At 32.7% G+C, this 25,963-nt stretch overlaps 1 protein-coding gene and 1 long non-coding RNA gene across 3 annotated transcripts in view; one reads left to right on the top strand and one right to left on the bottom strand.

Moving 5' to 3' along the window:
- The window catches only part of LOC123271073, a 76,569-nt gene extending 52,668 nt beyond the window's left edge, over positions 1-23,901 (top strand). Inside the window, exons 1-3 of one of the 2 annotated variants that reach the window (XR_006510773.1) lie at positions 1,513-1,588; positions 23,392-23,551; positions 23,610-23,901. This is a non-coding gene — a long non-coding RNA (uncharacterized LOC123271073). Of the gene's footprint in view, positions 1-1,512; positions 1,589-23,391; positions 23,552-23,609 lie in introns of those variants that run through there. The other variant, XR_006510772.1, reaches the window with a different exon arrangement.
- LOC123271071 (protein dachsous) overlaps positions 1-25,963 on the bottom strand; it is a 296,162-nt gene that overhangs the window by 82,914 nt on the left and 187,285 nt on the right. The gene's annotated exons all lie outside the window — the stretch shown is intronic.

The raw sequence follows: 25,963 nt of genomic DNA, 5'->3' as shown, positions 1-25,963 counted from the left end.
TTTACAATAAACTTAATTAACTGACAGTAATATTGAATATAAACGTAATTAATTAGCTGTAAATTATGTTACTATTTAAAATTTCTCAATTTATATGAAAATTTTAAGAAATTTTGATGATAATTTGATATCAAAAAACAACAATATAACTTTATCTATATAATTTTAAAATTGATTTGGATTTTTTGTTAGATTTTAGTTCTTGGTTTCGTTGCTAGGTGGCTATGCCTTCTCGCTTACAGAAAAAATTTACCAAAGTATATGAAAGGAACCGAAATCTTTCCTATGAATAAAATACATGGATAAAGAGCCATTTACAATAAATTTATTTAACTAAAATTAATATTGAACATAAACGTAATTAATTAGCTATAAATTATTTTATAATTCAAAATTTCTCAATTTTTGATGAAATTTTGAGATATTGTGATGATAATTTGATGTTAAAATACTTAAGTATAATTTGGTCTTTATAATGTAGAATTTATTAGTGTTTTTTTTAGAACTTAGTTCCTGGTTTCACCGCCAGGTGGCTACGCCTTCTCGCTGGCAGAAAAATCTCACCAGAGTATTTATAAGCTCCAAACTATTTTTTGGCAATAAACCACATTATTGAAGAACTATTCTAAAGGAATTTAATCTGAATTTATTTAAAAATAACTCCTAAAAATATATGATTAAATTAATTAAATTTTTTTATAGCGATAACTTCAAATCAAGATTCTGAATAAACTACCAAAAATAGTAAAAAATTTATAGATTTCTTTTTTGTAGAAGATTAAATTTTTTACAAAATATATTTCTTGTGAATTTTTTGTATATATAATATTTTAGTTAAAATTTGAATTCAAGTTTTTTTTGTAAGATTTTTGGTTGCAATTAGATTGTATTCTTTAAAAATAGTTTTTGCAGTCGATTAAAAATAGTTTTAGCCTAGCTTTTCTAAATTCTTGAATGTGAGAGTCCATTGACCAACTAAAGAATCTGAGGAGGTGAGGAAAGGAAGCAATACAGAAGCAAAGGTATTACATAAGCCCTTGGCCGGAGAATAAAGAAACAAGTGAGCCGAAACCAGATTTTGCAAAAGACCCCAGGCCTGGTCGAATTAGCTGCCGAGATCGGAACCGATACTACACGGCAGTAATTCATTAGCATGATTGGTGGATCCACCAGCGATCACCTAAGGGTAGAATTTCGGGAACTGAGTGAGAAGAACGCCGCACCCTTTGCGATCTGCCCTTCTTATTAATATTTGCCGGGTTTATTTTAAATTTATTCGAAACGATACAATGTCTTAAATGTATGTTATTTACTCTACAATGTAACAGAGTCCTCCTCAGGCTATGCTGTAGAGACGCAATATATCAAAAAATTCGATAAATTCAACAATTACTTCTTCAAGCTTCTAAAAGTACATTCCAACAGAGTTGTTTATATTGATACAAAATAATATGATGATTTTCGAGAATTCGGGAGATAAAAAAAGACACGCAACCACCTGCAGATGTAATTCATCAATATTATTGACATACGCTGGAACAGCTTGATGCAATCCTGATAATAAACTACTGCAACAGTTACTGGATTGGTAGGTATTAATATTTTTAAGGTGCTTAGAAATTTTCATCCTGGAATTTTTTTAAAAAATTAAGGGATTTAGCATTCTGGATTGGTGTATTTAAAATTTATAATTACGGAATATTGGGCAGTATTAGTGATATTACTGTAATGACTTTTTTTGTAGAAAATTTAATTTCCTACCAAGAAAGTATCTGTGATTTTTTATATTTAGCCTGAAATTTTGATTTTAACTTTTTTAACAGTAGTATAATTACACACATTTATCGACGGAATAAAAAATGAATATTCTGGCTAAATAATAAAGGATAAGAAAAAATTGAAGATCATTTTTGTAGAAAATTAAATCTATATGCATAAAAAAAAGTCGTATTAGTTACACTATTTATAACTCAAGAACGGCTGAAGCTATCGAGATAGGACTGCTATTATTCGACGCAGAATTTTTCGTAGATGGTTATAGGCTACTTACTTTTTGGATTTTATCGACCTTTTCTCATTTTTTTTACGATTTACTTTTATATTCATTTTTTCCCGCTAATAAAAACAAAAGACTCTCATTTTTCATTCATTTGTTTTTAATACGATTTTCTTTTGTTTTTATTACATAACCTTAATATTTGATTGATTTAACGTCATTTAAAAATAGTTTAAGAAAGAAGCTAATTATGTCTGGTGAACTAAGTGTTGAAAATTTATATTTATATGCTGATCTTGTATTTGGTTATGATAATTGGTTCCATGAAATAAAATAGTTAGATTTCTATGAAATCTACTAAAAATATTGTTGTTCATACACTAGGACTTTCTGACACATGAAATTTAGGCCATGTCTATTGAGTTTCAATAACATTTACTAAAAATTTCCTTACAACAAACGTCTCTTTAGCAGCGGGAAAAAAGTCATTGTGAAGTTTTTAAAACTTAACATTATATGTACTAATTCAGTCAACGGACTAACAACTGTGGGGGTCATATCTTCCACCATTTTTTTTGTAAATTAATTTAAATAATTATTATTTATAATTATTAATTTTAATTCATTATCAGTTATGATTATTAATATTATTTGATTATTATTTATATTTATTAACATTATTTAATTATTATTATTAGCATATAATTATTTAGTTAATAATTATGATTATTATTATTATTATTATTATTATTTATTAGTAATAGGTAATTAATATAGTAATTACTTAAGTTGTAGATTTTTCTACAACGGTATTAAAATTTTGTTAGAAAAGTTTCAGTTGTGTCTCATCACCATAAATTATACTAGATTATAATTTACTTGGTGATGCCAAACAACTGATAAATCTCGTCTGCTGCAAGAGCATTTTTGGGAAATTTTAGTTTATTATAATTTTGGTGCAATATAATAAAATTCACATTTGCAGCTGGCGAGACCCTAATAAAATGAATTGTCATAAGATTAAAAATAGGTATAAGTTTGTTGTAAGAAGCTTAAGGGTTTTTTCCCAAATATTTTCCACAAAATATTCTCAATAACATACCTTTTTCTAAAGAGCAATTAAGGGATTAAAAACTCTTGTCGCCTGGCCAGCGACCGGACCCAAGACCTCACTAATTGCTCTCTATACCTATACCTATATATCTATTTTTCTCTCTCTCTCTCTCTCTCTCTATCTATCCCTTTTAACTAAAATACTTCTACTTTTCTATAATTTGAGAATCTATCCTGTACATGTACCTACGTATATCAATTCTATAATTTGTGTGTACCTAAAGAATCATTCCTGTACATGTACCTACGTATATCAATTTTTCATACTTACATACAACTAAGTACTCCTACCCTTAGTATATTTGCTATATACTTCCATCGAGTACCCCCTACCCCAGGAGAGGTCGGAGGCCGAGATGGACACTTGAAAATTTTCAGTTCTACCGAGTGACCCCCAAGCTTCGTATCGCATAATCGTAACTTCACCTCGTTTTAAGTACACGCGTGTATTAGCAATTAAAGATATTTAAATAAAAATTATAATTGTACATCTTCGTTTACTTCACTAAATAACTCAACGCCCTCACATCCCAAAGTGGTGACCCCTAGTTTCGAATAATAATTCGCGTTTTAAATTTCAATTTAAATCAGATTTATATCGCGTAATTTTTTCTTTTCTTCTGGTGATTTGTGGGTATTGCAAATCAAGTGAGTATTTTGTGCGCGTGTGATTAATCTTCTTTAAATTTGTAGTCGATAGTTTAAAAATTAAAATGGTTAACGGTGAGGAATTAAATGGAGGCAATGCGGTGACGGTAGTGGCTTCACAACGATTTCCCGAGTTCGTTGCGGCAGATCCCGAGATGTGGTTCGCGATGGTCGAATCTCAATTTTTAAGAAACCACATCATCGATAAGCAGCAGCAGTACCTGCAAGTATTATCATCAATACCTTCGCGATACGTGACCGAAGTGCGGGACATCATTATGAAACCGCTTTCTGCTGCCCTGTACGACGAGCTGAAAGAGCAGCTTATCAAAAGGTTGAGCATCAGTCAAGAAGAGAAGACCCGCAAGCTGCTTGAAGGAGAGAAAATGGGCGACGAGAAACCGTCGCAATATCTTCGCCGATTGCAAGCGCAAGCTGGATCATCATTTCCTGACAGTCTTCTCAAGACACTGTGGCTACGGGGGTTGCCGGAAAAGTATCAAACGGCGATGGCCACCCAGCAGGAAAAGGGCATCACAGCTATGGCAGAGGTCGCCGACATTATTCATGGATTGCTGCCCTCGCGCCCGTCAATCTCAGAGGTGGCGGTGACGCAGGATACACAACTTGCCCTAGCGATGCAACAACTGCGCCTAGAGATAGCGGAGATCAAGAACCATCTAGGCAGCATGAACTCCCGTGGAAGGGAAGCAGAATTTTATAGGCGCGGCAGATCCCAGACACCTCATCGAGGTCAGAATTCTCAAGAGAGACCCCGCTCTCGGTCACGTCAGCGGGGCCCACGCCCTCCAGGTATGTGCTGGTATCATTGGATATTTGCCGATAAAGCAGATCATTGTACTTCCCCGTGTAATTGGACGCCGGGAAACGACCAGGGCGGTCGTTAATGGCGGCCGACGACACTCGCCCAATAACCCACAGCCGTCTATTTGTCCGGGACCGTGAATCAGGTATGCGTTTCCTGATCGACACTGGAGCGGACTTGTGTGTGATTCCGCGCAAAATTTACCGCGGACCGTGTAAGAAAGCAACATACGAACTTTCTGCGGCCAACGGTACACCGATTTATACATATGGTGTTGCGACGTTTACACTAAATCTTGGGCTAAGGCGAGACTTCACATGGAGGTTCTTAGTCGCAGATGTTTCCAAGCCTATCATCGGCGCAGACCTCCTGTCGCATTATGGACTGCTGGTTGATCTCAAGAACGGCAGGCTGATAGATACAACCACGAAAATTGGTCTTGTTGGTGAGATAATTCAGTGCGAGGACCCGGGCATCAGGGTTATCTCAGGCTCTTCCGAATACCATAAACTCCTGGAGGAATTTCCATCGATTACGCGACCATGTGGTGCTCCAGGAGAAGTGAAGCATCAGACTCAACACCACATCATAACGACATCAGGACCACCAGTGGCGCTGAAGCCAAGGCGATTGGCCCCCGACAAGCTGTTGGCAGCGAAGAAGGAGTTCGAAGCCATGATGCGCCTAGGACTTGCACGACCGTCAAAGAGTCCCTGGGCTGCACCTCTACACATGGTCCCTAAAAAGGATGACGAGTGGCGTCCATGCGGAGACTACAGAGGCCTCAACAACCGGACCAGACCGGACAAATATGCTGTGCGACACATCCACGACTTCTCATATTTGCTCCACGGTAAGAAAATATTTTCCCGAATTGATTTGGTTCGCGCTTTTAATCAGATTCCAGTAGCTCCGGAGGACATTCAAAAGACAGCCATCACGACGCCGTTCGGCTTATTTGAGTTTCCATTTATGACATTTGGACTCCGAAACGCAGCCCAAACGTTCCAGCGCTTCATGGACGAGGTACTTCGTGGTTTGGACTTTTGTTACGCCTACATTGATGACATCCTTATCGCCTCATCGTCACCGGAAGAGCACATGAAACATCTCAGAACACTCTGCGAGAGGTTGGAGAGTTATGGTGTGGTGATCAATCCCAACAAGTGTATCTTCGGCGTGTCCGAGGTCGAATTCCTCGGGTACATGGTTTCCAGAGAGGGCACACGTCCATTGCCCGAAAAAGTGGAAACTATTCGCTCGTTCCCTCAACCAACGACAGGTAAACAACTTCGTCAGTTTTTGGGTATGTTGAACTTCTACCGTAGGTTCATACCCAAAGCTGCAGACATCCAGGCACCGCTGAACGAGCTACTTCGAGGAGACGTTAAAGGCCGTGCACCAGTCAAGTGGACCCCTGCAGCAGTCGCCGCATTCGAGACATGCAAGGAAAGCTTGGCGCAAGCCACACTGTTGGTCCACCCGAAGTCAGAAGCTCTACTAGCCATTTTCACGGATGCCTCTGATGTAGGCATCGGAGCAGTTCTACAACAATGGGTTGATGAATCATGGCAGCCGCTTAATTTCTTTTCAAAGAAACTCAGCCCTGCAGAGCAGAAGTACAGCGCGTATGACAGGGAGCTGCTGGCAATATACTTAGCAGTGAAGCATTTCCGACATATGGTCGAAGCATGTGAGTTTTCTATTTATACTGACCATAAACCTCTAACCTTTGCTTTTAAGTTAAGATCAGCGCAGTGTTCACCACGTCAACAACGTCACTTGGACTTCGTTGGCCAGTTTTCTACGGACATCCGTCATGTGTCAGGCCAAGAGAACGTCGTTGCTGATGCACTATCACGCATTGAGGAATTGGAGTCTACAATCGACTACGAGGCGTTAGCAGAATCTCAAAAGACAGATCAGGAGCTTTTGGACCTGCAACACCAATCCTCAGCGCTCCAGCTAAAGCTAGTCCCAATTCCAGGATCAGGCATCATGGTTAAGTGTGATGTTTCGACTGCGGTACCACGCCCGTTCATCACTGAACCATTCAGACAAGCAGCATTCAACTCCGTTCACCAGCTGTCGCATCCTGGAGCTAACGCAACATGCAAACTTGCAGCACAGCGGTATATCTGGCCATCTATGAGGGCAGATTGTAGGAGATGGGCTAGATGTTGTCTCGAGTGTCAGCGAGCCAAAGTCACTCGCCACGTCTCAGCTCCAGTTGGGTCGTTTGCCCCTCCATCGTCCAGGTTTGAACATGTCCATTTAGATTTAATCATTATGCCGCATTGCGATGGCAATCGGTATTGCTTAACTATGATAGACAGGTTCTCCCGTTGGCCAGAGGTAGTTCCACTCCCAGACCAGGAAGCTGTGACAGTTGCTCGAGCGTTTTTCGATAACTGGATCGCGCGATTTGGTGTTCCACTGCGCGTTACCACGGACCAAGGTCGGCAGTTCGAGTCTAACTTATTCAGACATCTAAATCAAATAGCCGGCACGACTCACATCCGAACAACGGCTTATCATCCTGCAGCAAACGGCATGGTCGAGCGTTTTCACAGGCAACTAAAAGCAGCTATTCGCTGTCATCAAGACCGATGGACAGAAGCACTACCATCAGTCATGCTGGGCATTCGTTCAGCTTGGAAGGAAGATTTGGGCGCTACAACTGCAGAGATGTTGTACGGTCAACCTTTACGTATTCCAGGCGAGTTCCTAACGTCACGTGCACCACAGAATGACGATCCTGTTGCGGCGACCTTCATCAAAGAACTCAGAAAACGGTTCCAGCAACTACGTCCAGCAGCTATAAATCGACATGGCGAGAAAAAGATCTTCGTGTTCAAGGATCTTACTACAGCCAGTCATGTGTTTGTGCGATACGACGGACCCAAACAGCCGCTTCAACAACCATATACAGGACCTTATCCGGTTATCAGTAGAGCTGATAGGTTTTTCACCGTCAACATGGATGGCAGAAACACTACAATCACAGTTGATCGTCTGAAACCGGCATATACAGTGGCAAGCGACATCGAAGAACCAGAACTGGAGGAACCAGATGACGAGGTTGTCATCGCTCTTCCACGACGCGGCCGTCCAAGAGGGCCTGTAAATCCACCAGAGCTCTCACAACCGCAGCCAGAACAAGTGAAGCCAGACGACGAGGTGATCATCGCACGCCCACGACGTGGACGCCCAAGAAACCCCGCGGCTCCACCAGAGCACCAACATCAACCAGAAGTCCAAACAGCTCCAGAGCTTCCAATTCCAGCACTACCAGAGCTGGGCCCGGACGTTCCACCAAGGATCGACGTCCCACGGCAAACAAGGACAGGAAGACGAGTACGATTTCCTGACCGTTTCCAGGCTGGATATTCGTGACTTCATCACTGGCAGGGGGGTGATGTGGGGGTCATATCTTCCACCATTTTTTTTGTAAATTAATTTAAATAATTATTATTTATAATTATTAATTTTAATTCATTATCAGTTATGATTATTAATATTATTTGATTATTATTTATATTTATTAACATTATTTAATTATTATTATTAGCATATAATTATTTAGTTAATAATTATGATTATTATTATTATTATTATTATTATTTATTAGTAATAGGTAATTAATATAGTAATTACTTAAGTTGTAGATTTTTCTACAACGGTATTAAAATTTTGTTAGAAAAGTTTCAGTTGTGTCTCATCACCATAAATTATACTAGATTATAATTTACTTGGTGATGCCAAACAACTGATAAATCTCGTCTGCTGCAAGAGCATTTTTGGGAAATTTTAGTTTATTATAATTTTGGTGCAATATAATAAAATTCACATTTGCAGCTGGCGAGACCCTAATAAAATGAATTGTCATAAGATTAAAAATAGGTATAAGTTTGTTGTAAGAAGCTTAAGGGTTTTTTCCCAAATATTTTCCACAAAATATTCTCAATAACATACCTTTTTCTAAAGAGCAATTAAGGGATTAAAAACTCTTGTCGCCTGGCCAGCGACCGGACCCAAGACCTCACTAATTGCTCTCTATACCTATACCTATATATCTATTTTTCTCTCTCTCTCTCTCTCTCTCTCTATCTATCCCTTTTAACTAAAATACTTCTACTTTTCTATAATTTGAGAATCTATCCTGTACATGTACCTACGTATATCAATTCTATAATTTGTGTGTACCTAAAGAATCATTCCTGTACATGTACCTACGTATATCAATTTTTCATACTTACATACAACTAAGTACTCCTACCCTTAGTATATTTGCTATATACTTCCATCGAGTACCCCCTACCCCAGGAGAGGTCGGAGGCCGAGATGGACACTTGAAAATTTTCAGTTCTACCGAGTGACCCCCAAGCTTCGTATCGCATAATCGTAACTTCACCTCGTTTTAAGTACACGCGTGTATTAGCAATTAAAGATATTTAAATAAAAATTATAATTGTACATCTTCGTTTACTTCACTAAATAACTCAACGCCCTCACATCCCAAACAACTTTACATACATTTTATTTTTGCTGATTACATCTATATCTATATAAGCAAAATAGGGTTCCTTTGACTAAAGTTGACGTCAAAACTACTGAAACTATCGGGATGGGACTGCTACTATTCGAAGCAGGATTTTTTAGTAGATGTTTATAGGCTACTTTTTTTTTTGATTTTATCAACCCTTTCTCATTTTGTACGATTTACTTTTATATACATTTTTTCCCGCTACTAAAAACAAAAGATTCTCATTTTTCATTCATTTGTTTTTAATACGATTTTCTTTCGTTTTTATTACATAACCTTAATATTTGATTGATTTAACGTCATTTAAAAAAAGTTTAAGAAAGAAGCTAATTATGTCTGGTGAACTAAGTGTTGAAAATTTATATTTATATACTGATCTTGTGTCTGGTTATGATAATTGGTTCCATGAAATAAAATAGTTAGATTTCTATGAAATCTACTAAAAATGTTGTTGTTTATAAACTAGGACTTTTGGAAACATGAAATTTAGGCATTGTCTATTGAGTTTCAATAACATTTACTAAAAATTTCCTTACAACAAACGTCTCTTTAGCAGCGGGAAAAAAGTCATTGTAAGGTTTCCAAAACTTAACATTACATGTAGTAATTTAGTCAACGGACTAACAATTTTACATACATGTTATTTTTGCTGATTACATAACTTATAAATTGTTCTTATTGCGGGATCAAGGGAATGCAACAGATTAAAATGAATGCATTTTCCAAACACTAGATATGTGAAAAATAAATTTGGCTACTTATTTAAATAGAATTCGTAAAAAACATGTTAAATTTATTTTCCATAAAAAATTGATGTCACTTAGAAAATTTTAAATAACTGAAAAATTGATGGTTATTTGCAACTTATTTTTTGGATTTTATCAACCCTTTCTCATTTTTGTACGATTTACTTTTATATACATTTTTTCCCGCTACTAAAAACAAAAGATTCTCATTTTTCATTCATTTGTTTTTAATACGATTTTCTTTCGTTTTTATTACATAACCTTAATATTTGATTGATTTAACGTCATTTAAAAAAAGTTTAAGAAAGAAGCTAATTATGTCTGGTGAACTAAGTGTTGAAAATTTATATTTATATGCTGATCTTGTGTTTAGTTATGATAATTGGTTCCATGAAATAAAATAGTTAGATTTCTATGAAATCTACTAAAAATGTTGTTGTTTATAAACTAGGACTTTTGGAAACATGAAATTTAAGCCATGTCTATTGAGTTTCAATAACATTTACTAAAAATTTCCTTACAACAAACGTCTCTTAAGCAGCGGGAAAAAAGTCATTGTAAGGTTTCCAAAACTTAACATTACATGTAGTAATTCAGTCAACGGACTAACAATTTTACATACATGTTATTTGTGCTGATTACATAACTTATAAATTGTTCTTATTGCGGGATCGCGGGAAAGTAATAGATTAAAATGAATGGATTTTCCAAACACTAGATATGTGAAAAATAAATTTGGCTACTTATTTAAATAGAATTCGTAAAAAACATGTTAAATTTATTTTCTATAAAAAATTGATGTCACTTAGAAAATTTTAAATAACTGAAAAATTGTTCGTCGCACTTGAAGCTAAACAGATTTCAACTTGACTTATGAGACATGCAATGACTTTAACTAAAACTTTCAATGCTCATTTGGAATCTGTGCAAATAAAAACAATACTCCAATTAAATTTCAATTCTAGATCTAAAAATTCAATTCTATAAAGCGCTCAGCGATGCGGGCGGGTAACAGCTAGTTTTTAATATTAATCTTAGAAAAATCATTTTTACCAACACAGTAATGATTAGCATTCTCCATGAAAATATAACTATCATCTTCTCCCGTGGATTTGATGATGATTAATGGTGAAAAAATAAAGCACTATTACATTGCTGGCACTTGTTGGGCGACCTTGAATAAGACGGGAAATAAACAAGCAGGACTTCTTTGGCATGATCCAGTGCGCGTACACCTTGGGATTCGTGAGTTTTTCAGCTGAACGGGAAAGGTATAAGGTAGAGGTTATCTTCTGGCCAGGGAGAGAGAAGAAAAGAGTCCCAGACTGTGTTGGCAAACAGAGGATGTTCAGATGTAAAACCTGAGTTAGTGATGTGTGCTGGCTTTTGTGTGTGAGTGGTCACGCGGTATCTGTGCAGCCACGGGTTTTTGTCTTAACTTTAACAACCTCGACAGATAGAGCTGTACGAGTAAGTCGAGAAGCCATCTCTGGTATTCTCTCTTTGCGTGCCGGTATTACTTTTACCAGAGAAGAGACTGACAGCTTTGCTACAATATATTTCCGCTTTTTGCTCCCTACTTTGCTAACAATAAATAATAGGCTGGTGAATTCTGGTAAAGTTCCTACCAAAATCAGGACCAGGATCTGAATCAAACGAAACGATAAGGTTGAGTCACGATGTTGGATGAATCGCACAATTAGCAAGACGTGGATTTGGCTTGCATAAATAACCACACTGTCCTCAGAGTTCGGATCGCGTGGGTAGACTTCCGAGAGAAATACTCCGGCATTCTTGATGTACAATTATAAATTATAAATCTTCAAGTTACGCGAAGAGAAGAGGATAGTTATATGTTTGATGGAGAATTGAAATTATTACTATTTTACAATTAATATTCTGAACTAAATATTAGAGTTACGAGAAGGGGAATTCCATAGCGACTGGTGGGACATTTGATTCTGGAATTCCATAGATTATAAATAATTATGTGACTGAAACGTATACTATAGTGAAGTTTATCTTATAATATAGAAGAATAACTAATTAACAACATCCCTTTGTCTGAAATCTCCATTACTTTTTAAGTTACTCGTAATTATCATTTGACTGAGTGTGACTGGTGGGACTAAGAACAAATCCTTCTCTCTTACCAAAGGTATACTTAAAGTCCAATTTCAGTACGACCACTAAACTTTTGAAAAATACTTCTCGCTCAATACAAAATTTATTCTACAAACAATCAATATTATGAAGAATTAGACTGATTACCTACGCAGAAACAATTAAAAAAAGTTTGGGAAATCCAAAAGTGCACGCCTCATAACGCTCATTCATTTTTTAAGAAAAAATAAATTGTGTAACTGATAAAAAAAAGAAAATTATAATTAAGTAATTTCTTACAGAGTATTTTTTTTTTTTTTAATATCAGCGCCCTTTTTTCTTGTTATATGCATGCATAAAAATGATTTTGTTGAAATAACAAAAGACGGGATAACTGAAAAATATGTTCTGGTAACAAATGAGTGTAGTTATAGTAACAAATCCATTAGTCGCATTAACAAAATGTTTCAAGTTGTACTAACAAACCAGTCTGTTAAATCACCAAATCAATTTGTTGTCCTAACGAAACATTTTATTGCAATAACAAAACTAATTTGTAAAATATTTTCCAAATCAGATATCACTGATTATAGCATATTTTTAAATTATGGATTCTTATAAAATTTAATGTAACATTTAATGTAAATTTATTTGTTATTTTAATAGAATAATTTTGCTGTTTCAACAAAAAAATTTGTTATACCAACTAAATTATTTTGTCGAATCTACTTAAAGATTTTGCTATAGTTACCAAATTGTTTTGTTGTTATAACATATCAATAACTTGCTATAACCTAAATTTTGTTATTTTAACATATAATTTGTTATCCCTATGTTAACAAATGCATTTGTAACTAGAACATGTCTTAGGTTATTTTAACCAAATTTTTTTCTACGTGTGCACACGCAGTCTAAAAAAATCTAGCTTTATCAAGTGGCGCCATAGTTTTCACGTGACAAATAAGAAAAATTCGTTTGTCTTTGTACGGTTATATCGTAATAAATTTTAATAAAAATTCAATTTAAAAAAAAAATACGTAAACTAGGCTACTGATATGAAATACGGACCCAGTTCATCGCATTCGTAAACTAATAAAAAAGGTCCGGTCTTGAAATATCAATTTGTTCGGGATCAATCGTTGGTACATCCAAAATGGGGTGACATCCGGACGTCCACGTAAAATTTTTTTCAAAACGTTTTTTTTTTTAAAATAGCAACATGAAATGATTTTAGAAAGTAAAAGATGGTTTAATTTAAGTGTTTTCTCCGTGTACATCTACTTATATTATTGTATAAGTGTAATATGGTTGTGATAGAGACATTTAAAGATCACAAAATTGCTTGACCTTGACGAGTCGAGTATAAAGCACAACCTCACGCGCTTCGCGCTATGAGGCGTGCAAAATTTGTTTTTATTGTGACTGGCGGGACAGGCATTTGTGACTGGTGGGACAAATACAAAATGTCTACATCAAGTTGTTTATTAAAAAGACTTTTATATTATTTCAACCTTAGAAACATTATTGTTTATATATTTAACTATAAATTATTTAGGATAATTAAAAAAAACTAATTAAAAAACACAAATAAAGGATTTAGCATGCTGACAACACGATCTTGATAAACTTAGGTGTTAATTAATAACGAACATAAAAAAATTTGTTCTTAAAACTATAATAATAAAATGTTAGTTAATAACAAATATAAAATGAATTTGTTCTTAAAACTATTCAAACAACATTTGACCTGGATACAAGTTAGTACGGCTGAAAAGTTACTAGGAGAGAAAAATCGATTTTTTTATTGATTAAAAAAAATTTTCTTTACAAATTAGTAAAATATAAACTTTTAATAATAAATTAGAATGAATTTGAAAAATTTTTTAATTTTAGTCATTTTCCACTTTCGCATGTAATGCCCCTTATACAATATGTAAGAAAAGTTTAAAATCGATATTGAGAAGAAAATATGGAAAAATAATAAGAAACCTATTTGATAAGAAATTTGATTTTCTAAAAAACAGGTTTTTGTCAATTTTTCTGTATATCTTATTAGTTAACCAAAATTTGGATTTAAAATAAGATTTTAAGGATATTGGATTATATTACATGTTAGAAAAAATTAAAATCAATATTCTGGGGTAAATATTAAAGATAAGAAATATTAAAGATAGGAAATTTAATTTTCTACCAAAAAGGTCTTTATGAGCATATTCTTTTTAAACGCCTAATTTCATGCAATATTCGATTAAAAAGAAACTATATATATTAAACAAAACATTATTTTTTTCCTTAACATAATGATAAATAAATATCATAATCATTTGTGAGGTATCGACGACACCAGGACATAGATCGTGACTGGGTATAAATTTACGAACTGAGTTATCTGGGCAATAAATGTCTTACATGCTGGTACCAAGGATTATAAGCGACACGTGGGTGAGCATCATCCACACACCGAATTATAAAAGACTTTAGTGAAGTCGAGTGTTGAACATCGACCATTGCATCAATAGCTTCATTGAAAATAACATATCGACAGTTAATGGAAACGATGATACCCTGAAGCAAGAGAATCATCGCCCACCTACGCATTAATTCTTTCATCTTAATTCTTGATTTGGTGTTAATTTCCGATTCTCGGACATGTTCCAGGTTTTTACTGATCAACACAAGTATCAATTAATCCATAACTAGCAACCTTGCAGTCACTATGTGACTTCCGTGACTTGTGAACTATAAATGAATAAAATTTTGCTTTATTAAATGATGACTTTAGTCAAATTGCACTGTACTTTTTTAACTATTGACGTTTTTAAACATATAAGCTCATCCCGATGTTACAATTATCAAGAGCTTTCATTTGAGTACCCATATGCATTTTTGATATATTTTTCGTATATACATATATATAACATATATATTTTAAAGATATAAGCTCATTCCGATGTTTCACTCATCAAGAGCTTTCATTTGAGTACCCACATGTATTTTTGATATATTTTTCATATATACATATATATATAAATATATATATATATATATATATATATATATATATATATATATATATATATATATATATATATATATATATATATATATATATATATAAATATATGAAACATATGAAAAATTGATGTGGGTACTCAAATGAAAGGTCTCGATAAGTCTAATCTCGGGGTGAGCTTATATCTTAAAAAATGTCAATAATTCACAAGATATTTGTTAAAATTCCCATTACTTTCTTAACTATTAACGTTTTTAAAAGTATAAGCTCATCCTGATGTTACACTTATCGAGAGCTTTCATTTGAGTACCCACATCAATTTTTTATATATTTCATATATTTATATATATTATATATACGTATGTATGAAAAATATATCAAAAATGCATGAGGGTACTTAAATGAAAGGTCTTTATGAGCGTAACATCGGGATGAGCTTATATCTTTAAAAATGTCAATAGTTCACAAGATATAAGGTCATTTTTGAATTATATATCTAGAGATAGCATTTTCGAATGCAGACTAAATACTTATCATCACAAATTATTTATTAGTGTGAATGATATGAAACCTTAAAAAGGCACAAATTCAAGTCAAGACTTTTCTAACGATACCAAATTTAACCATAAAAACCGATTTTATCATATAAATACACTGGTCACAAAATTTTGCTTATTTTCTTAATAATATAGATGATTTATTAAACGAAAAAAAAAATTGTCATGAGTAGGATCCGAACCCTCGACCTTCAAGTGTACTTCATAACTTTGAAGTTTTGAAGTTTTGAACTTATTGAATTACTATTCAAACTATTGACGTTAGAAAAAAACTTTTTGAACAAAATTTGTAGCGAATTAAATTCTCTATTAAAAAAAAATGTAATCTTTAAATTTATCAAAAAAGAGACTGAACTTTCGAATACTCGTAAATAATTCACCCATAAAAATGAAACTGGCACTTTCTCGAGATCATTGATTGATTTATAAAAAAAAAATATTGATTTCAGAATTTTATTAATTTATTACAAAAAAAGAGGAGCGAAATGAAAGAACGCGGAACACTTTTTTAACGATTGCACACGCGCTGAGACCCACCGGGTTAGTCCCAACACAAGTGTACGTGTGTGTGTATCAATATATGAGTAGAATATAGAGACCTGTTTTGGGTACAACAAAAATGTTGCGGGAGATCGATCCGTGCGTGGGCGGTTGCCGAATAATAATAAACTGTAGATATAGTACACATACAGGAAAGGTCTGCAAACCCTTTAGGGCTTACAAGGACCGAAGAAATAAAAATGAAGAAGAAGAGAAGAGAAGAAGGTGGAGTCCTTTCTCTAAAATCGGGCTCGTGTTGCATTCTGGTGCGTGGTGTTCGATGGAATCTCGAGTTCCTTACTTGCGGATGGTGGATTTAAAAATGCTTTTTTGTTTGATTTTACTGGCAGAGATACTGTGTGCTCTATAGTGAGTTGTGTACGAACGATCTCGTTCTGTTCTGGCCGAGGTACCAACTTTAATTTCGTTTTCCGTTAGTCGTATCTCGCCTTCAACTCCTTCGCTGTAGCACACCAAACACCAAACACCGTGACTCTTTTCGAGGAGACTCTTCAAGGGAGTTTGAGTACAAGAGATACGATAATTCGAACCGAACAGAGACGAGGACAGAAAAGTGCCGAAAGGCGAGCCAAACCTGGTTGGTGCATGTCCTCAGTGTCCGCTAACACGCCGATATTTCGGGATAGTGACAAGGTGACAAACCGTCGTCATTAACTAAATTCACAGGTTTTTATTTTTATAAATACCAGATTTAATTGCGAATTAAATATTTACTAATTTATCGCTATAAATATTTTTATTTTACCGTGTACCAATTTGTATTTCTAGTTTTTTATTGAAATTTTCGGCTGAGAAATTCCGCTTAATTAATTTCGATTTATTTCACTTGATTTTTTTTATATTAAAAAAAAATTTTAATTTTCCCGCTCATTTTTAGTTTTATTAAATATTTCATTGAAATTGTTTCAAAATATTTTATAATTATTATTAAATTCATTAGAATTTTCAATAGAAAACTTTGCTTCTTTTAAAAAGATTTGAATTTTCCCGCCGTTTTTAAAATTCCGCTATTTTTAATATTTTCATAAAAATTTTAACCAAACATTTAATCATTAATTAAAAGTTTTGGTTATTTTTTAAATATTTGAATTTTCCCGCCGATTTTAAAAACGCCGCCATTTTAAAAGTCGGCCATTTTGACATAAAGAAGTGACTAAAGCTGAAAAACTCAAATAATGGTATTATTTACGTCTTTTATTAATTTTTTAGAAACATTACTGTTCAATACTGCCGCCATTTTAAGTCACGCAGCCATTTTGTCGAGATTATGCATCAGTAGCCTAAAACTTTAGAAAAATTTCTTTTAAAGAGCTTTAAACAAAATTCTTGAGCAAAGATTCATTTAATATCTATTTTTAAAAGATTTGAATTTTCTCGCCGGTCTTAAAACGCCGCCATTTTGTCACCCGGACATTTTGACGTGAGGAAGCATGTAGAGCAAAAAAAGTCAAACAATGCTATTAATCACAGTAAAAATTTGCTTTTTTTTCAAATTTCAAACAATAATCTTTAACATCAATTTTAAATATCAAATATTGCTTTTAATAATTATTACAATCAATAGAACAATTTTTCTGTTCAAAAATTTTAATTTTTTAGTTCTTGAGTCTTCAATTTATTTTCATAAAAATTACTTCAAAATATTTGATACTTATTCCATTAATTTCAATTTTAAAAGAAACTTCAGTTTATTTTTAAAATAATCAAATTTTCCCGCTTTTTTAAACTCCGCCATTTTGATTCCCTCCGCCATCTTGTCGTAGTCACTCATTGCGAGGCTAAAACTTAAATTAAACGTTATTTCAAGGTTTTTAGGTCAAAATTAATGCGGAAAATTGTTTATATTATTAATTTCATCTCCTCTTTATCTAAATAAGACTTATTTAACCAAAATTTGTCCATGAAGAACAGATCTATATTTAAAATGAAAATCTCAGAACACTTTTTAGGCAACAGGATGCCCAAAAAACGGTCTATCATAAAACAATACCTCATTTTGACGTGTAGTAGATATCCGTAAGTGCCTGTAAGGTCCTCGAACTATTTTATGCATATCGCTTTCTCGGGGTCCGGATCAATGCTCACCAAGCGTAATGTATAAGTGTGCAAGTGGGCGCGGAGGGATCGAAGATGACGGGGCCAGGGAACGAAGCAGGCTCAGTGCTCGGATGCTAAAGCATAAATACCGAAGAGGTAGATAGAGAAAGAGAAAGAGAGACAGTTAATCGTCCCGGAGCTGGGGAAGATTGAGTGACGGCTCTATAGAGTTCATTGGGATGGTAGCATTGTGCATTCTCCTTTACGTCCTCAACTTCCCTCTTTACCTGACCGGTATGTTTTTTGCTCACCTTTTTATCCCATAGACTCCCATCGACATACGCAATAGTAGACATACTACATTAGCTAAGAGCTGTAGCTACATCCAGTTCATCAAGACGGGCTTGTAAGCGCCATAATCTACAGGTTTTATTTTCTTCCATTCTTGCTCATTCCTATCAATGGTTTCTACCACCAGAGTTGGTAATTGTAATCTATATTATTGAGAGATTGAGCAAAATTTTGTGCCCAGTGTATTTATATGATAACGTGGGTTTTTATGGTTAAATTTGGCATTGTTGGAAAAGTCTTGATCTGGAGTTGTGTTTTTTCATAGTTTTATATCATTCTCACCAATAGTCACTTTATCATGATAAATATTTAGGTTGCATTCGAAAATGCTCTATCTCTAGATACAAAATTTAAAAATGACCTTGTATCTTGTGAAATATTGACATTTTTAAAGATATAAGCTCATCCGGATGTTACACTCATCGAGACCTTTCATTTGAATACCCACATCAAATTTTTATATATTTTATATATTACATATATGTATATAAGAAAAATATATCAAAAATGCATGTGGGTACTCAAATGAAAGCTCTTGATGAGTGTAACATCAGGATGAGCTTATATCTTTAAAATATACATTATGTATATGTATATATGAAAAATATATCAAAATGCATTTTATCATTTATCTTTGAGTATTAATATTAAAAAATAATAACTAAAATTTAATATTAAAATCACTTTTCTTAAGAATAATCACAAAAAAAATTTATTAAAATTTTTTAAGACAATTTTAAATTTATTAAAAAGAATTTTAATTTTTTTTAACCATAAAAAATCAATACTTTTACTGATATAATTCGACATTTTTAAAGATATAAGCTCACCCCGACATTACACTCATCAAGACTTTTCATTTAAGTACCCACATCAATTTTTCATATATTTATATATATATGAAATATATATAAAAAATGCATGTGGGTACTCAAATGAAAGCTCTTGATGAGTGTAACGTCGGGATGAGCTTATATCTTTAAAATATATATTATATATATGTATATATGGAAAATATATCAAAAATGCATGTGTATATCTTCAAAAACGTCAATATTTAAGAGAGCACAGTGCAATTTAACAAAAGTCATCATTTAATAAAGCAAAATTTTATTTCTTATAGTTTACAAATCACGGCAGTCACATAGTGACTGCAAGATTGCTAGTTACAATTATTACAGCCAACTATAGTTATACAATGATTGATTTTTTTCTCAAATTCATAAATTACAAAAAATTTTTTTTAATTTTTTTTTTTTTGAAGAAAATTTAATTGTCTACAACTTTAGTTCAAAAATTTTTTTTCTAAACTCAATAGTTCCCTTACAAATTCATCAAATTTAAAACTTCATTTTTGTCATTAGAAGTTTAAATGAAGTACACCTTAAGGTTCAGGGTTCGAATCTGGTTCAAGGTAATATTTTTTTTTTTTTTTTTTTTTTTTTAGAATTGAGAGGCGTACAAATTATTGATAAAATAAATGTAATTCGGAAGTTCGCGGGAATTTTTAGTCACCAAAAAAAAAAAAAAAATAATTAATTACCGATCGGGGAAGAGATATAAAATGTTAAAAAATGATAATTATTCATAAAAAGTCAATTGAAAAATAATGAAAGTGTTAAAGTGAGAATAGAGATGATCTTTATCGGTATTTCAGCGGCTGATTTATCATGTGTGATGTATGTTAAATCGATTAGAGCTACGACGGAATTTCCTATTATATCGAATAGATCAATTTAGAATAAGTTTGAATCTCTGTATTTGCCAGATAAATATTTCTTATTTAATTTAAGATTTTTGCCGGTTAACACAAATTTATGCGGTAAACTCCTCCAGTCGAAGCTAAAAGGGGCTTTTCGGCAACGGACTAGTACACAGATTCGAGAGATCCAAGATATTTTTTTTCTCACATTTTTATTTTAAAGCCATACCAGCCGAGGGCCAATCCGCTTGATCATCAATCACTTTTAAATGAAATGGCTTCGAATCGTTTTGAGAATATACATATAGATATACGGAGGTGTATAGAGTTGAGAAATATCCTGATGATACAACGAGGTGTGTTACCGAGCATGAGGATTGATAATGCAAAAAAAAATAGAAAATAAATAAAAACCGGCGAATATGAGGTGTGAACTCTCGTGAATTAGTTTCGAGGGCATTATTGATCGTTTTATAATATTCTCAGACTGTTATTACGCATCGATCAATTTCGAACAAAAATTCCCTTTTGTACTCAATGGGTAATAAATAATCCGTTGTTACAGTCAATTTTAATTATATAATGATTGACAGTGTCAAATTTATTTTATTATTTTTTTTATTCAAATTTTGAACGTGGTAAAAATGTTTTTTAATTTTTTTCTGGTAGGAAATTTTATTCTTTACAACTTTTGTTTAAAAATTTTTTTTCTAATGTTAATAGTTTAATTATAAATACAATTTATTCAAAACTTCAATTTTGAAGATTAAGTGAAGTACACTTCAAGGTCGAGGGTTCGAATCCGACTCATGATAATTTTTTTTTTTTTTTTTTTTTTTTTCATTAGACTTCTTAGAAAAAATATTTTATTAAAAACTTCAATTTGGAAGTTTAAGTGAAGTACACTTCAAGGTCGAGGGTTCGAATCCGACTCATGGTAATTTTTTTTTTTTTTTTTTTTTTAAATTAGACTCCTTAGAAAAAATATTTTATTAAAGTTTAGTAAAAATTGCATAAGTACACGCAGTAATTGACTTTCTAGCAGATAAGGTAAAATAAATAACAATATTTTATTAAAAAAAGAATAAACAACATAAATCAGAGTTAAAAGTTAACGACAAGATTAACGTCATTAACATTAATACCATCGAAATTAAGAGAATATTACAGTGGTTTGTAAATAAATGCACTGGTAGTATAGCAACGAGACATAGCACATAAGAAACGAGATAAGAAATAATGAATAAAAGTAAGATAGAAGCATAGAAGCCGCGAACAAATTACACTGGGTGGTGCAGTAATCTGTCAAGATAAGTCCTCGTACACACTTTTCTCTCTCTTTCTCTCTCTGTTGGCTGCGACAGTCGTCTTCATTACCCCGAGGCCTTTAATCCGCTCAAGCTAAATTACTTTGTGAAATAATTCAATTGACAAGAACCAACAAACCGACAAATAAAACTAACTGGCTACTCTTTTATTCTCAGGTTTGCCAACAGAAAATTACCTAACATTTTTATATTTTGTTTTAAATTACATGTGGTTTATGTTAATGATAATAACTACGCTCTTGTGGAAATAATATTTTGATGGAATTTCAATTCAAATAATTTATAGCCTTTTTTACACAACGCGTAGGCTGGACTAGGACTATTTATTTATAATACATTAAATACTATTTCCATAAATCTCTAAGAACAACTCTGATATATTTTATTTTATATGTTAAATCCATATTACACTGTGTATACCAACAACAACAACATCCAGGTGATAAATATTTCATTCGCTGGAAGTTAATTTATAGAAAAAAAAATTGTGAAATTTTGAGGCTGGATTATTTATTGAGTTCACGTAAATATTAATTTTTTAATGAGATTTTTATTTAAGAGCTGTTCAATGTCACTTTAATTAATAAAAAATGAAAAAAAAAAAACTATCGGTAGGATTCGAACCCTAGACCTTAGAGTGTACTTTACTTAAACTTCCAAATTGAAGTTTTGAATAAATTGAATTTATAACTAAACTATTGACTTTAGAAAAAAACTTTCCAAAAAAAAGTTGTGGAGAATTTAATTTCCTATAAGCAAAAAATTACAAAATATTTTTAGCATATTTATGTTGTTCATTGTTTTTGTAATAAAATATTGTTATTGATTTTATTGGAAAAAAAATTTGCCAAATTTTTTTCATTTTTCGAAATTGAGAAATAAAATAAAATTTGATACTTTCGATCATTGTGCAATAGACTGTAATAATTTTAATAAGCTACTTAAAAAAAAAAAAAAAAAAAAAAAAATTATAAGTAGGATTCGAACCCGGAACCCTCAGGTGTACTTCATATCTCTAAACAAATTGAAGTTTTGAATTTATTGAATTTCTGACAAAACTAATGACGATAGAAAAAAACTTTTTAACCAAAAATTGTAGAGGATAAAATTTTCGACAAAAATAACTAAAAATTATTTTTAAAAAAAATTTTAGAAATAGTACATTAGTAAGAGAGATACCAAAACAATAGATCACCCGGAAGCTGAGCACTAAAAGACTCTTACCATAGGTATGATAAGAATAAATCTCTAGAGTTGAAATCAGATGAAATAAATCTTAGTAGCGATCACACACCGGGATCTCACGATCGATATTAGAGATCTTGAGTAGAACAGAGAAACAACTCGTTATTAGCCGCGGCCCGATAACGGGAATCGATTGGTCTCACAGCCGACTCCATACTCCATACTCGAGTGTTTACCAGCTCCAGCTTGGTACCTCCTTTATCCTCGTCATTCCATCTTCCATCATTCATTGGCCAGTGTTCAGTGTTATTTGTTGTACAATCCCAGCAACAGCCAACAACCGATCTAATGTTACGTACTTACACCGGCATTAAAAACATAACCGGTATACGCACCTAGGGGGATATTACCGTGTCAACACGGTATTTACTGGAACAATGCCCCAAGTTAAGCCAGTAGCCTGTCATTATTTACATCCTTTTCTCACTCTTCTCTATCTCGATAAATTTAATTACAATTAAAATTACTCCGATTAAAATTCCATCGCTATCAAATGATAGTCACCTAAAATTTATTGCACCGCCAATTTCTGACTCTATTTACGCTTAATTAGATCCGAGGTTAAGTTTAAGCAAAGTTGAGACTGATGAGCTCTGAAATGAGTTTCTTTTTTTTGCAGTAGAGGGCGTCGGGTGAGCTAACAAAAAGATGGAAGCTTGCACGTGCGTGGATTTCCTTACCGGCCAAGGTGAAGGATTCAAGCAATTATAAAACCACCTAGCTTGTGATTCGACTCATCTTCTTCATACCACCGCTACCAAGGGACTTCCGAGATAAGAGTAATAACGTTGATTGAGTTACAAATAACCCTTTTTTATTCAATTATTACTTTTTTAGATGCCTGGGAATTTTTTGCAACACTGAATTCCTAGCGAGTTTCAACTTAGCGGATAGATGGCTATTAGTTTTGCTGTCATGGACATTTGTTTCAGGTGTAAACATGTTTTTTTCTGTGTAAATCGAGAATCTGAAGAGTTAATTTCGATAAAGAAGATATTAAATTGATATTTAACACATTTTTCCGCATTAATTTTGAGCTAGAAGCCTTGAAATAATGTATGATTTAAATTTTAGCTTCGTGATGAGTGACTACGACAAAATGGCAGAGGGAATCAAAATGGTGGAGTCAAAAAAGGCGGGACAATTTGAATATTTTAAAAACGAAATTAATTTTCTTCAAAAATTGAAATTAATGGAATAAGTATCAAACATTTTGTAGTAATTTTTATAAAAATAAATTTTTTGGGCATCCTATTGACTAAAAAGTCTTCTGAGATATTTATTTTGGAGATAAATCCGTTTTTTATAGACAAATTTAGGTTAAATAAGTCTTATTTCGATAGAAGAAAATAAAATTACTAATAAATACATTTTTCCGCATTAATTTTGAGCTAGAAACCTTAAAATAGCGTCTAATTTAAGTCTTAGCCTCGTAATGAGTGACTACAACAAAATGGCGGAGGGAATCAAAATGGCGGGGTTAAAAAAGGCGGGAAAATTTGAATATTATAAAATTAAACTGAAGTTTCTTTAAAAATTGAAATTAATGGAATAAGTATCAAATATTTTGAAGTAATTTTTATGAAAATAAATTGAAGACTCAAGAACTAAAAAATTGAAATTTTTGAACAGAAAAATCGTTCTATTGATTGTAATAATTATTAAAAGCAATATTTGATATTTAAAATTGATGTTAAAGATTATTGTTTGAAATTTGAAAAAAGCATATTTTTACTGTAATCAATAGTATTAATTGTCTTTTTTTTGCTCTAGTTGCTTCCTCACGTCAAAATGGCCGGGTGACAAAATGGCGGCGTTTTAAAACCGGTGGGAAAATTCCAATCTTTTAAAAAATAGATATCAAATGAATCTTTGCACAAGAATTTAGTCTAAAGCTCTTAAAAAGAAATTTTTCTTTAGGCTTCTGATGCATAATCTCGACAAAATGGCTGCGTGACTCAAAATGGCGGTAGTATTGAACCATAATGTTTCCAAACAATTGATAAAAGACGTAAATAATACCTTTATTTGAGTTTTTCAGCTTCTGTCACTTCTTTACGTAAAAATGGCTGACTTTCAAAATGGCGGCGTTTTAAAATCGGCGGGAAAATTCAAATATTTAAAAAATAACTAAAAGTTTCAATTAATGATTAAATATTTCTTAAAAGTTTTTATAAAAATACTAAAAATGGCGGAATTTTAAAAACGGCGGGAAAATTCAAACCTTATTTTTAAAACAAACAAAGTTTTATATTGAAAATTCTAATGAATTTAATAAAAATTATTAAATATTTTGCAACCTAAAAATTGAATAAAATAAACATATAAAATAATAAATAGAATACACGTGTAAAATATAGGTTGATATCACGATAAATAACAAGGTGGCCTGTTCATGGTGATGCCCGGGGCATTAAGCTACTGTTTCTTAACCAAACGCTCCAACTACACCATCGGTGGTTGTATCGGTAGTCCATTTTACTTTAATCCTCTTCTACATGCACACACACTCACTTGTACTGAACATCGCCATATAAATATATAAATATACAAATATAACAAGTATTGTATCCGATAACCAATAACTAAGGAATTTTTCATATAATACACAATTGTTGCTTTTAAATTAAACTTATAAGTTGCATGCAATCTGTAAAGTAGTCTTAACTTGTCTAAACAACAAGTACTATATATTGTATATCTATATATTTGTATATTTATATCTATCTGTAAGGATATATTATATGGGCACTTGAAGACGGTAGTTTGTTCGGCATTGCCACATACCAATTGCTGTGCCGCCCTATGAAATATTGCCGACTCTAAAAGGCATCTGCGATTTAAGCCTTTTCCGCATTTCCTAGGTCTAAATCCATCCATGATAATTTATTTTATATATTTATTTATTTTTATATCCATCTAAATATATATAAGTATATATATGTCATTCTTATCCTTATATCGGTAATTATTACAATTATTCAATTTCACGATAAAGGAACTATTTATTAATTATTAATAGAGACATTTGTATTGAATGTAATAGATAAATAATTGTTATTTATCGCCGTGATAACACTTGTCGACACTAATATTTTTTTTTGCCGTAATTAATTACGCGGAACTAAATTTTGTTTGAAAATTACGGCTGTCTTGTTATAACTCGTAAAAATTACACATGTGAGCTAATT

Source organism: Cotesia glomerata, linkage group LG8, assembly GCF_020080835.1.
Source record: "Cotesia glomerata isolate CgM1 linkage group LG8, MPM_Cglom_v2.3, whole genome shotgun sequence".
Classification (NCBI taxonomy): domain Eukaryota; kingdom Metazoa; phylum Arthropoda; class Insecta; order Hymenoptera; family Braconidae; genus Cotesia; species Cotesia glomerata.
Note: the sequence above shows the minus strand (reverse complement) of the source record. Positions and strands in the feature narration are given on the sequence as shown.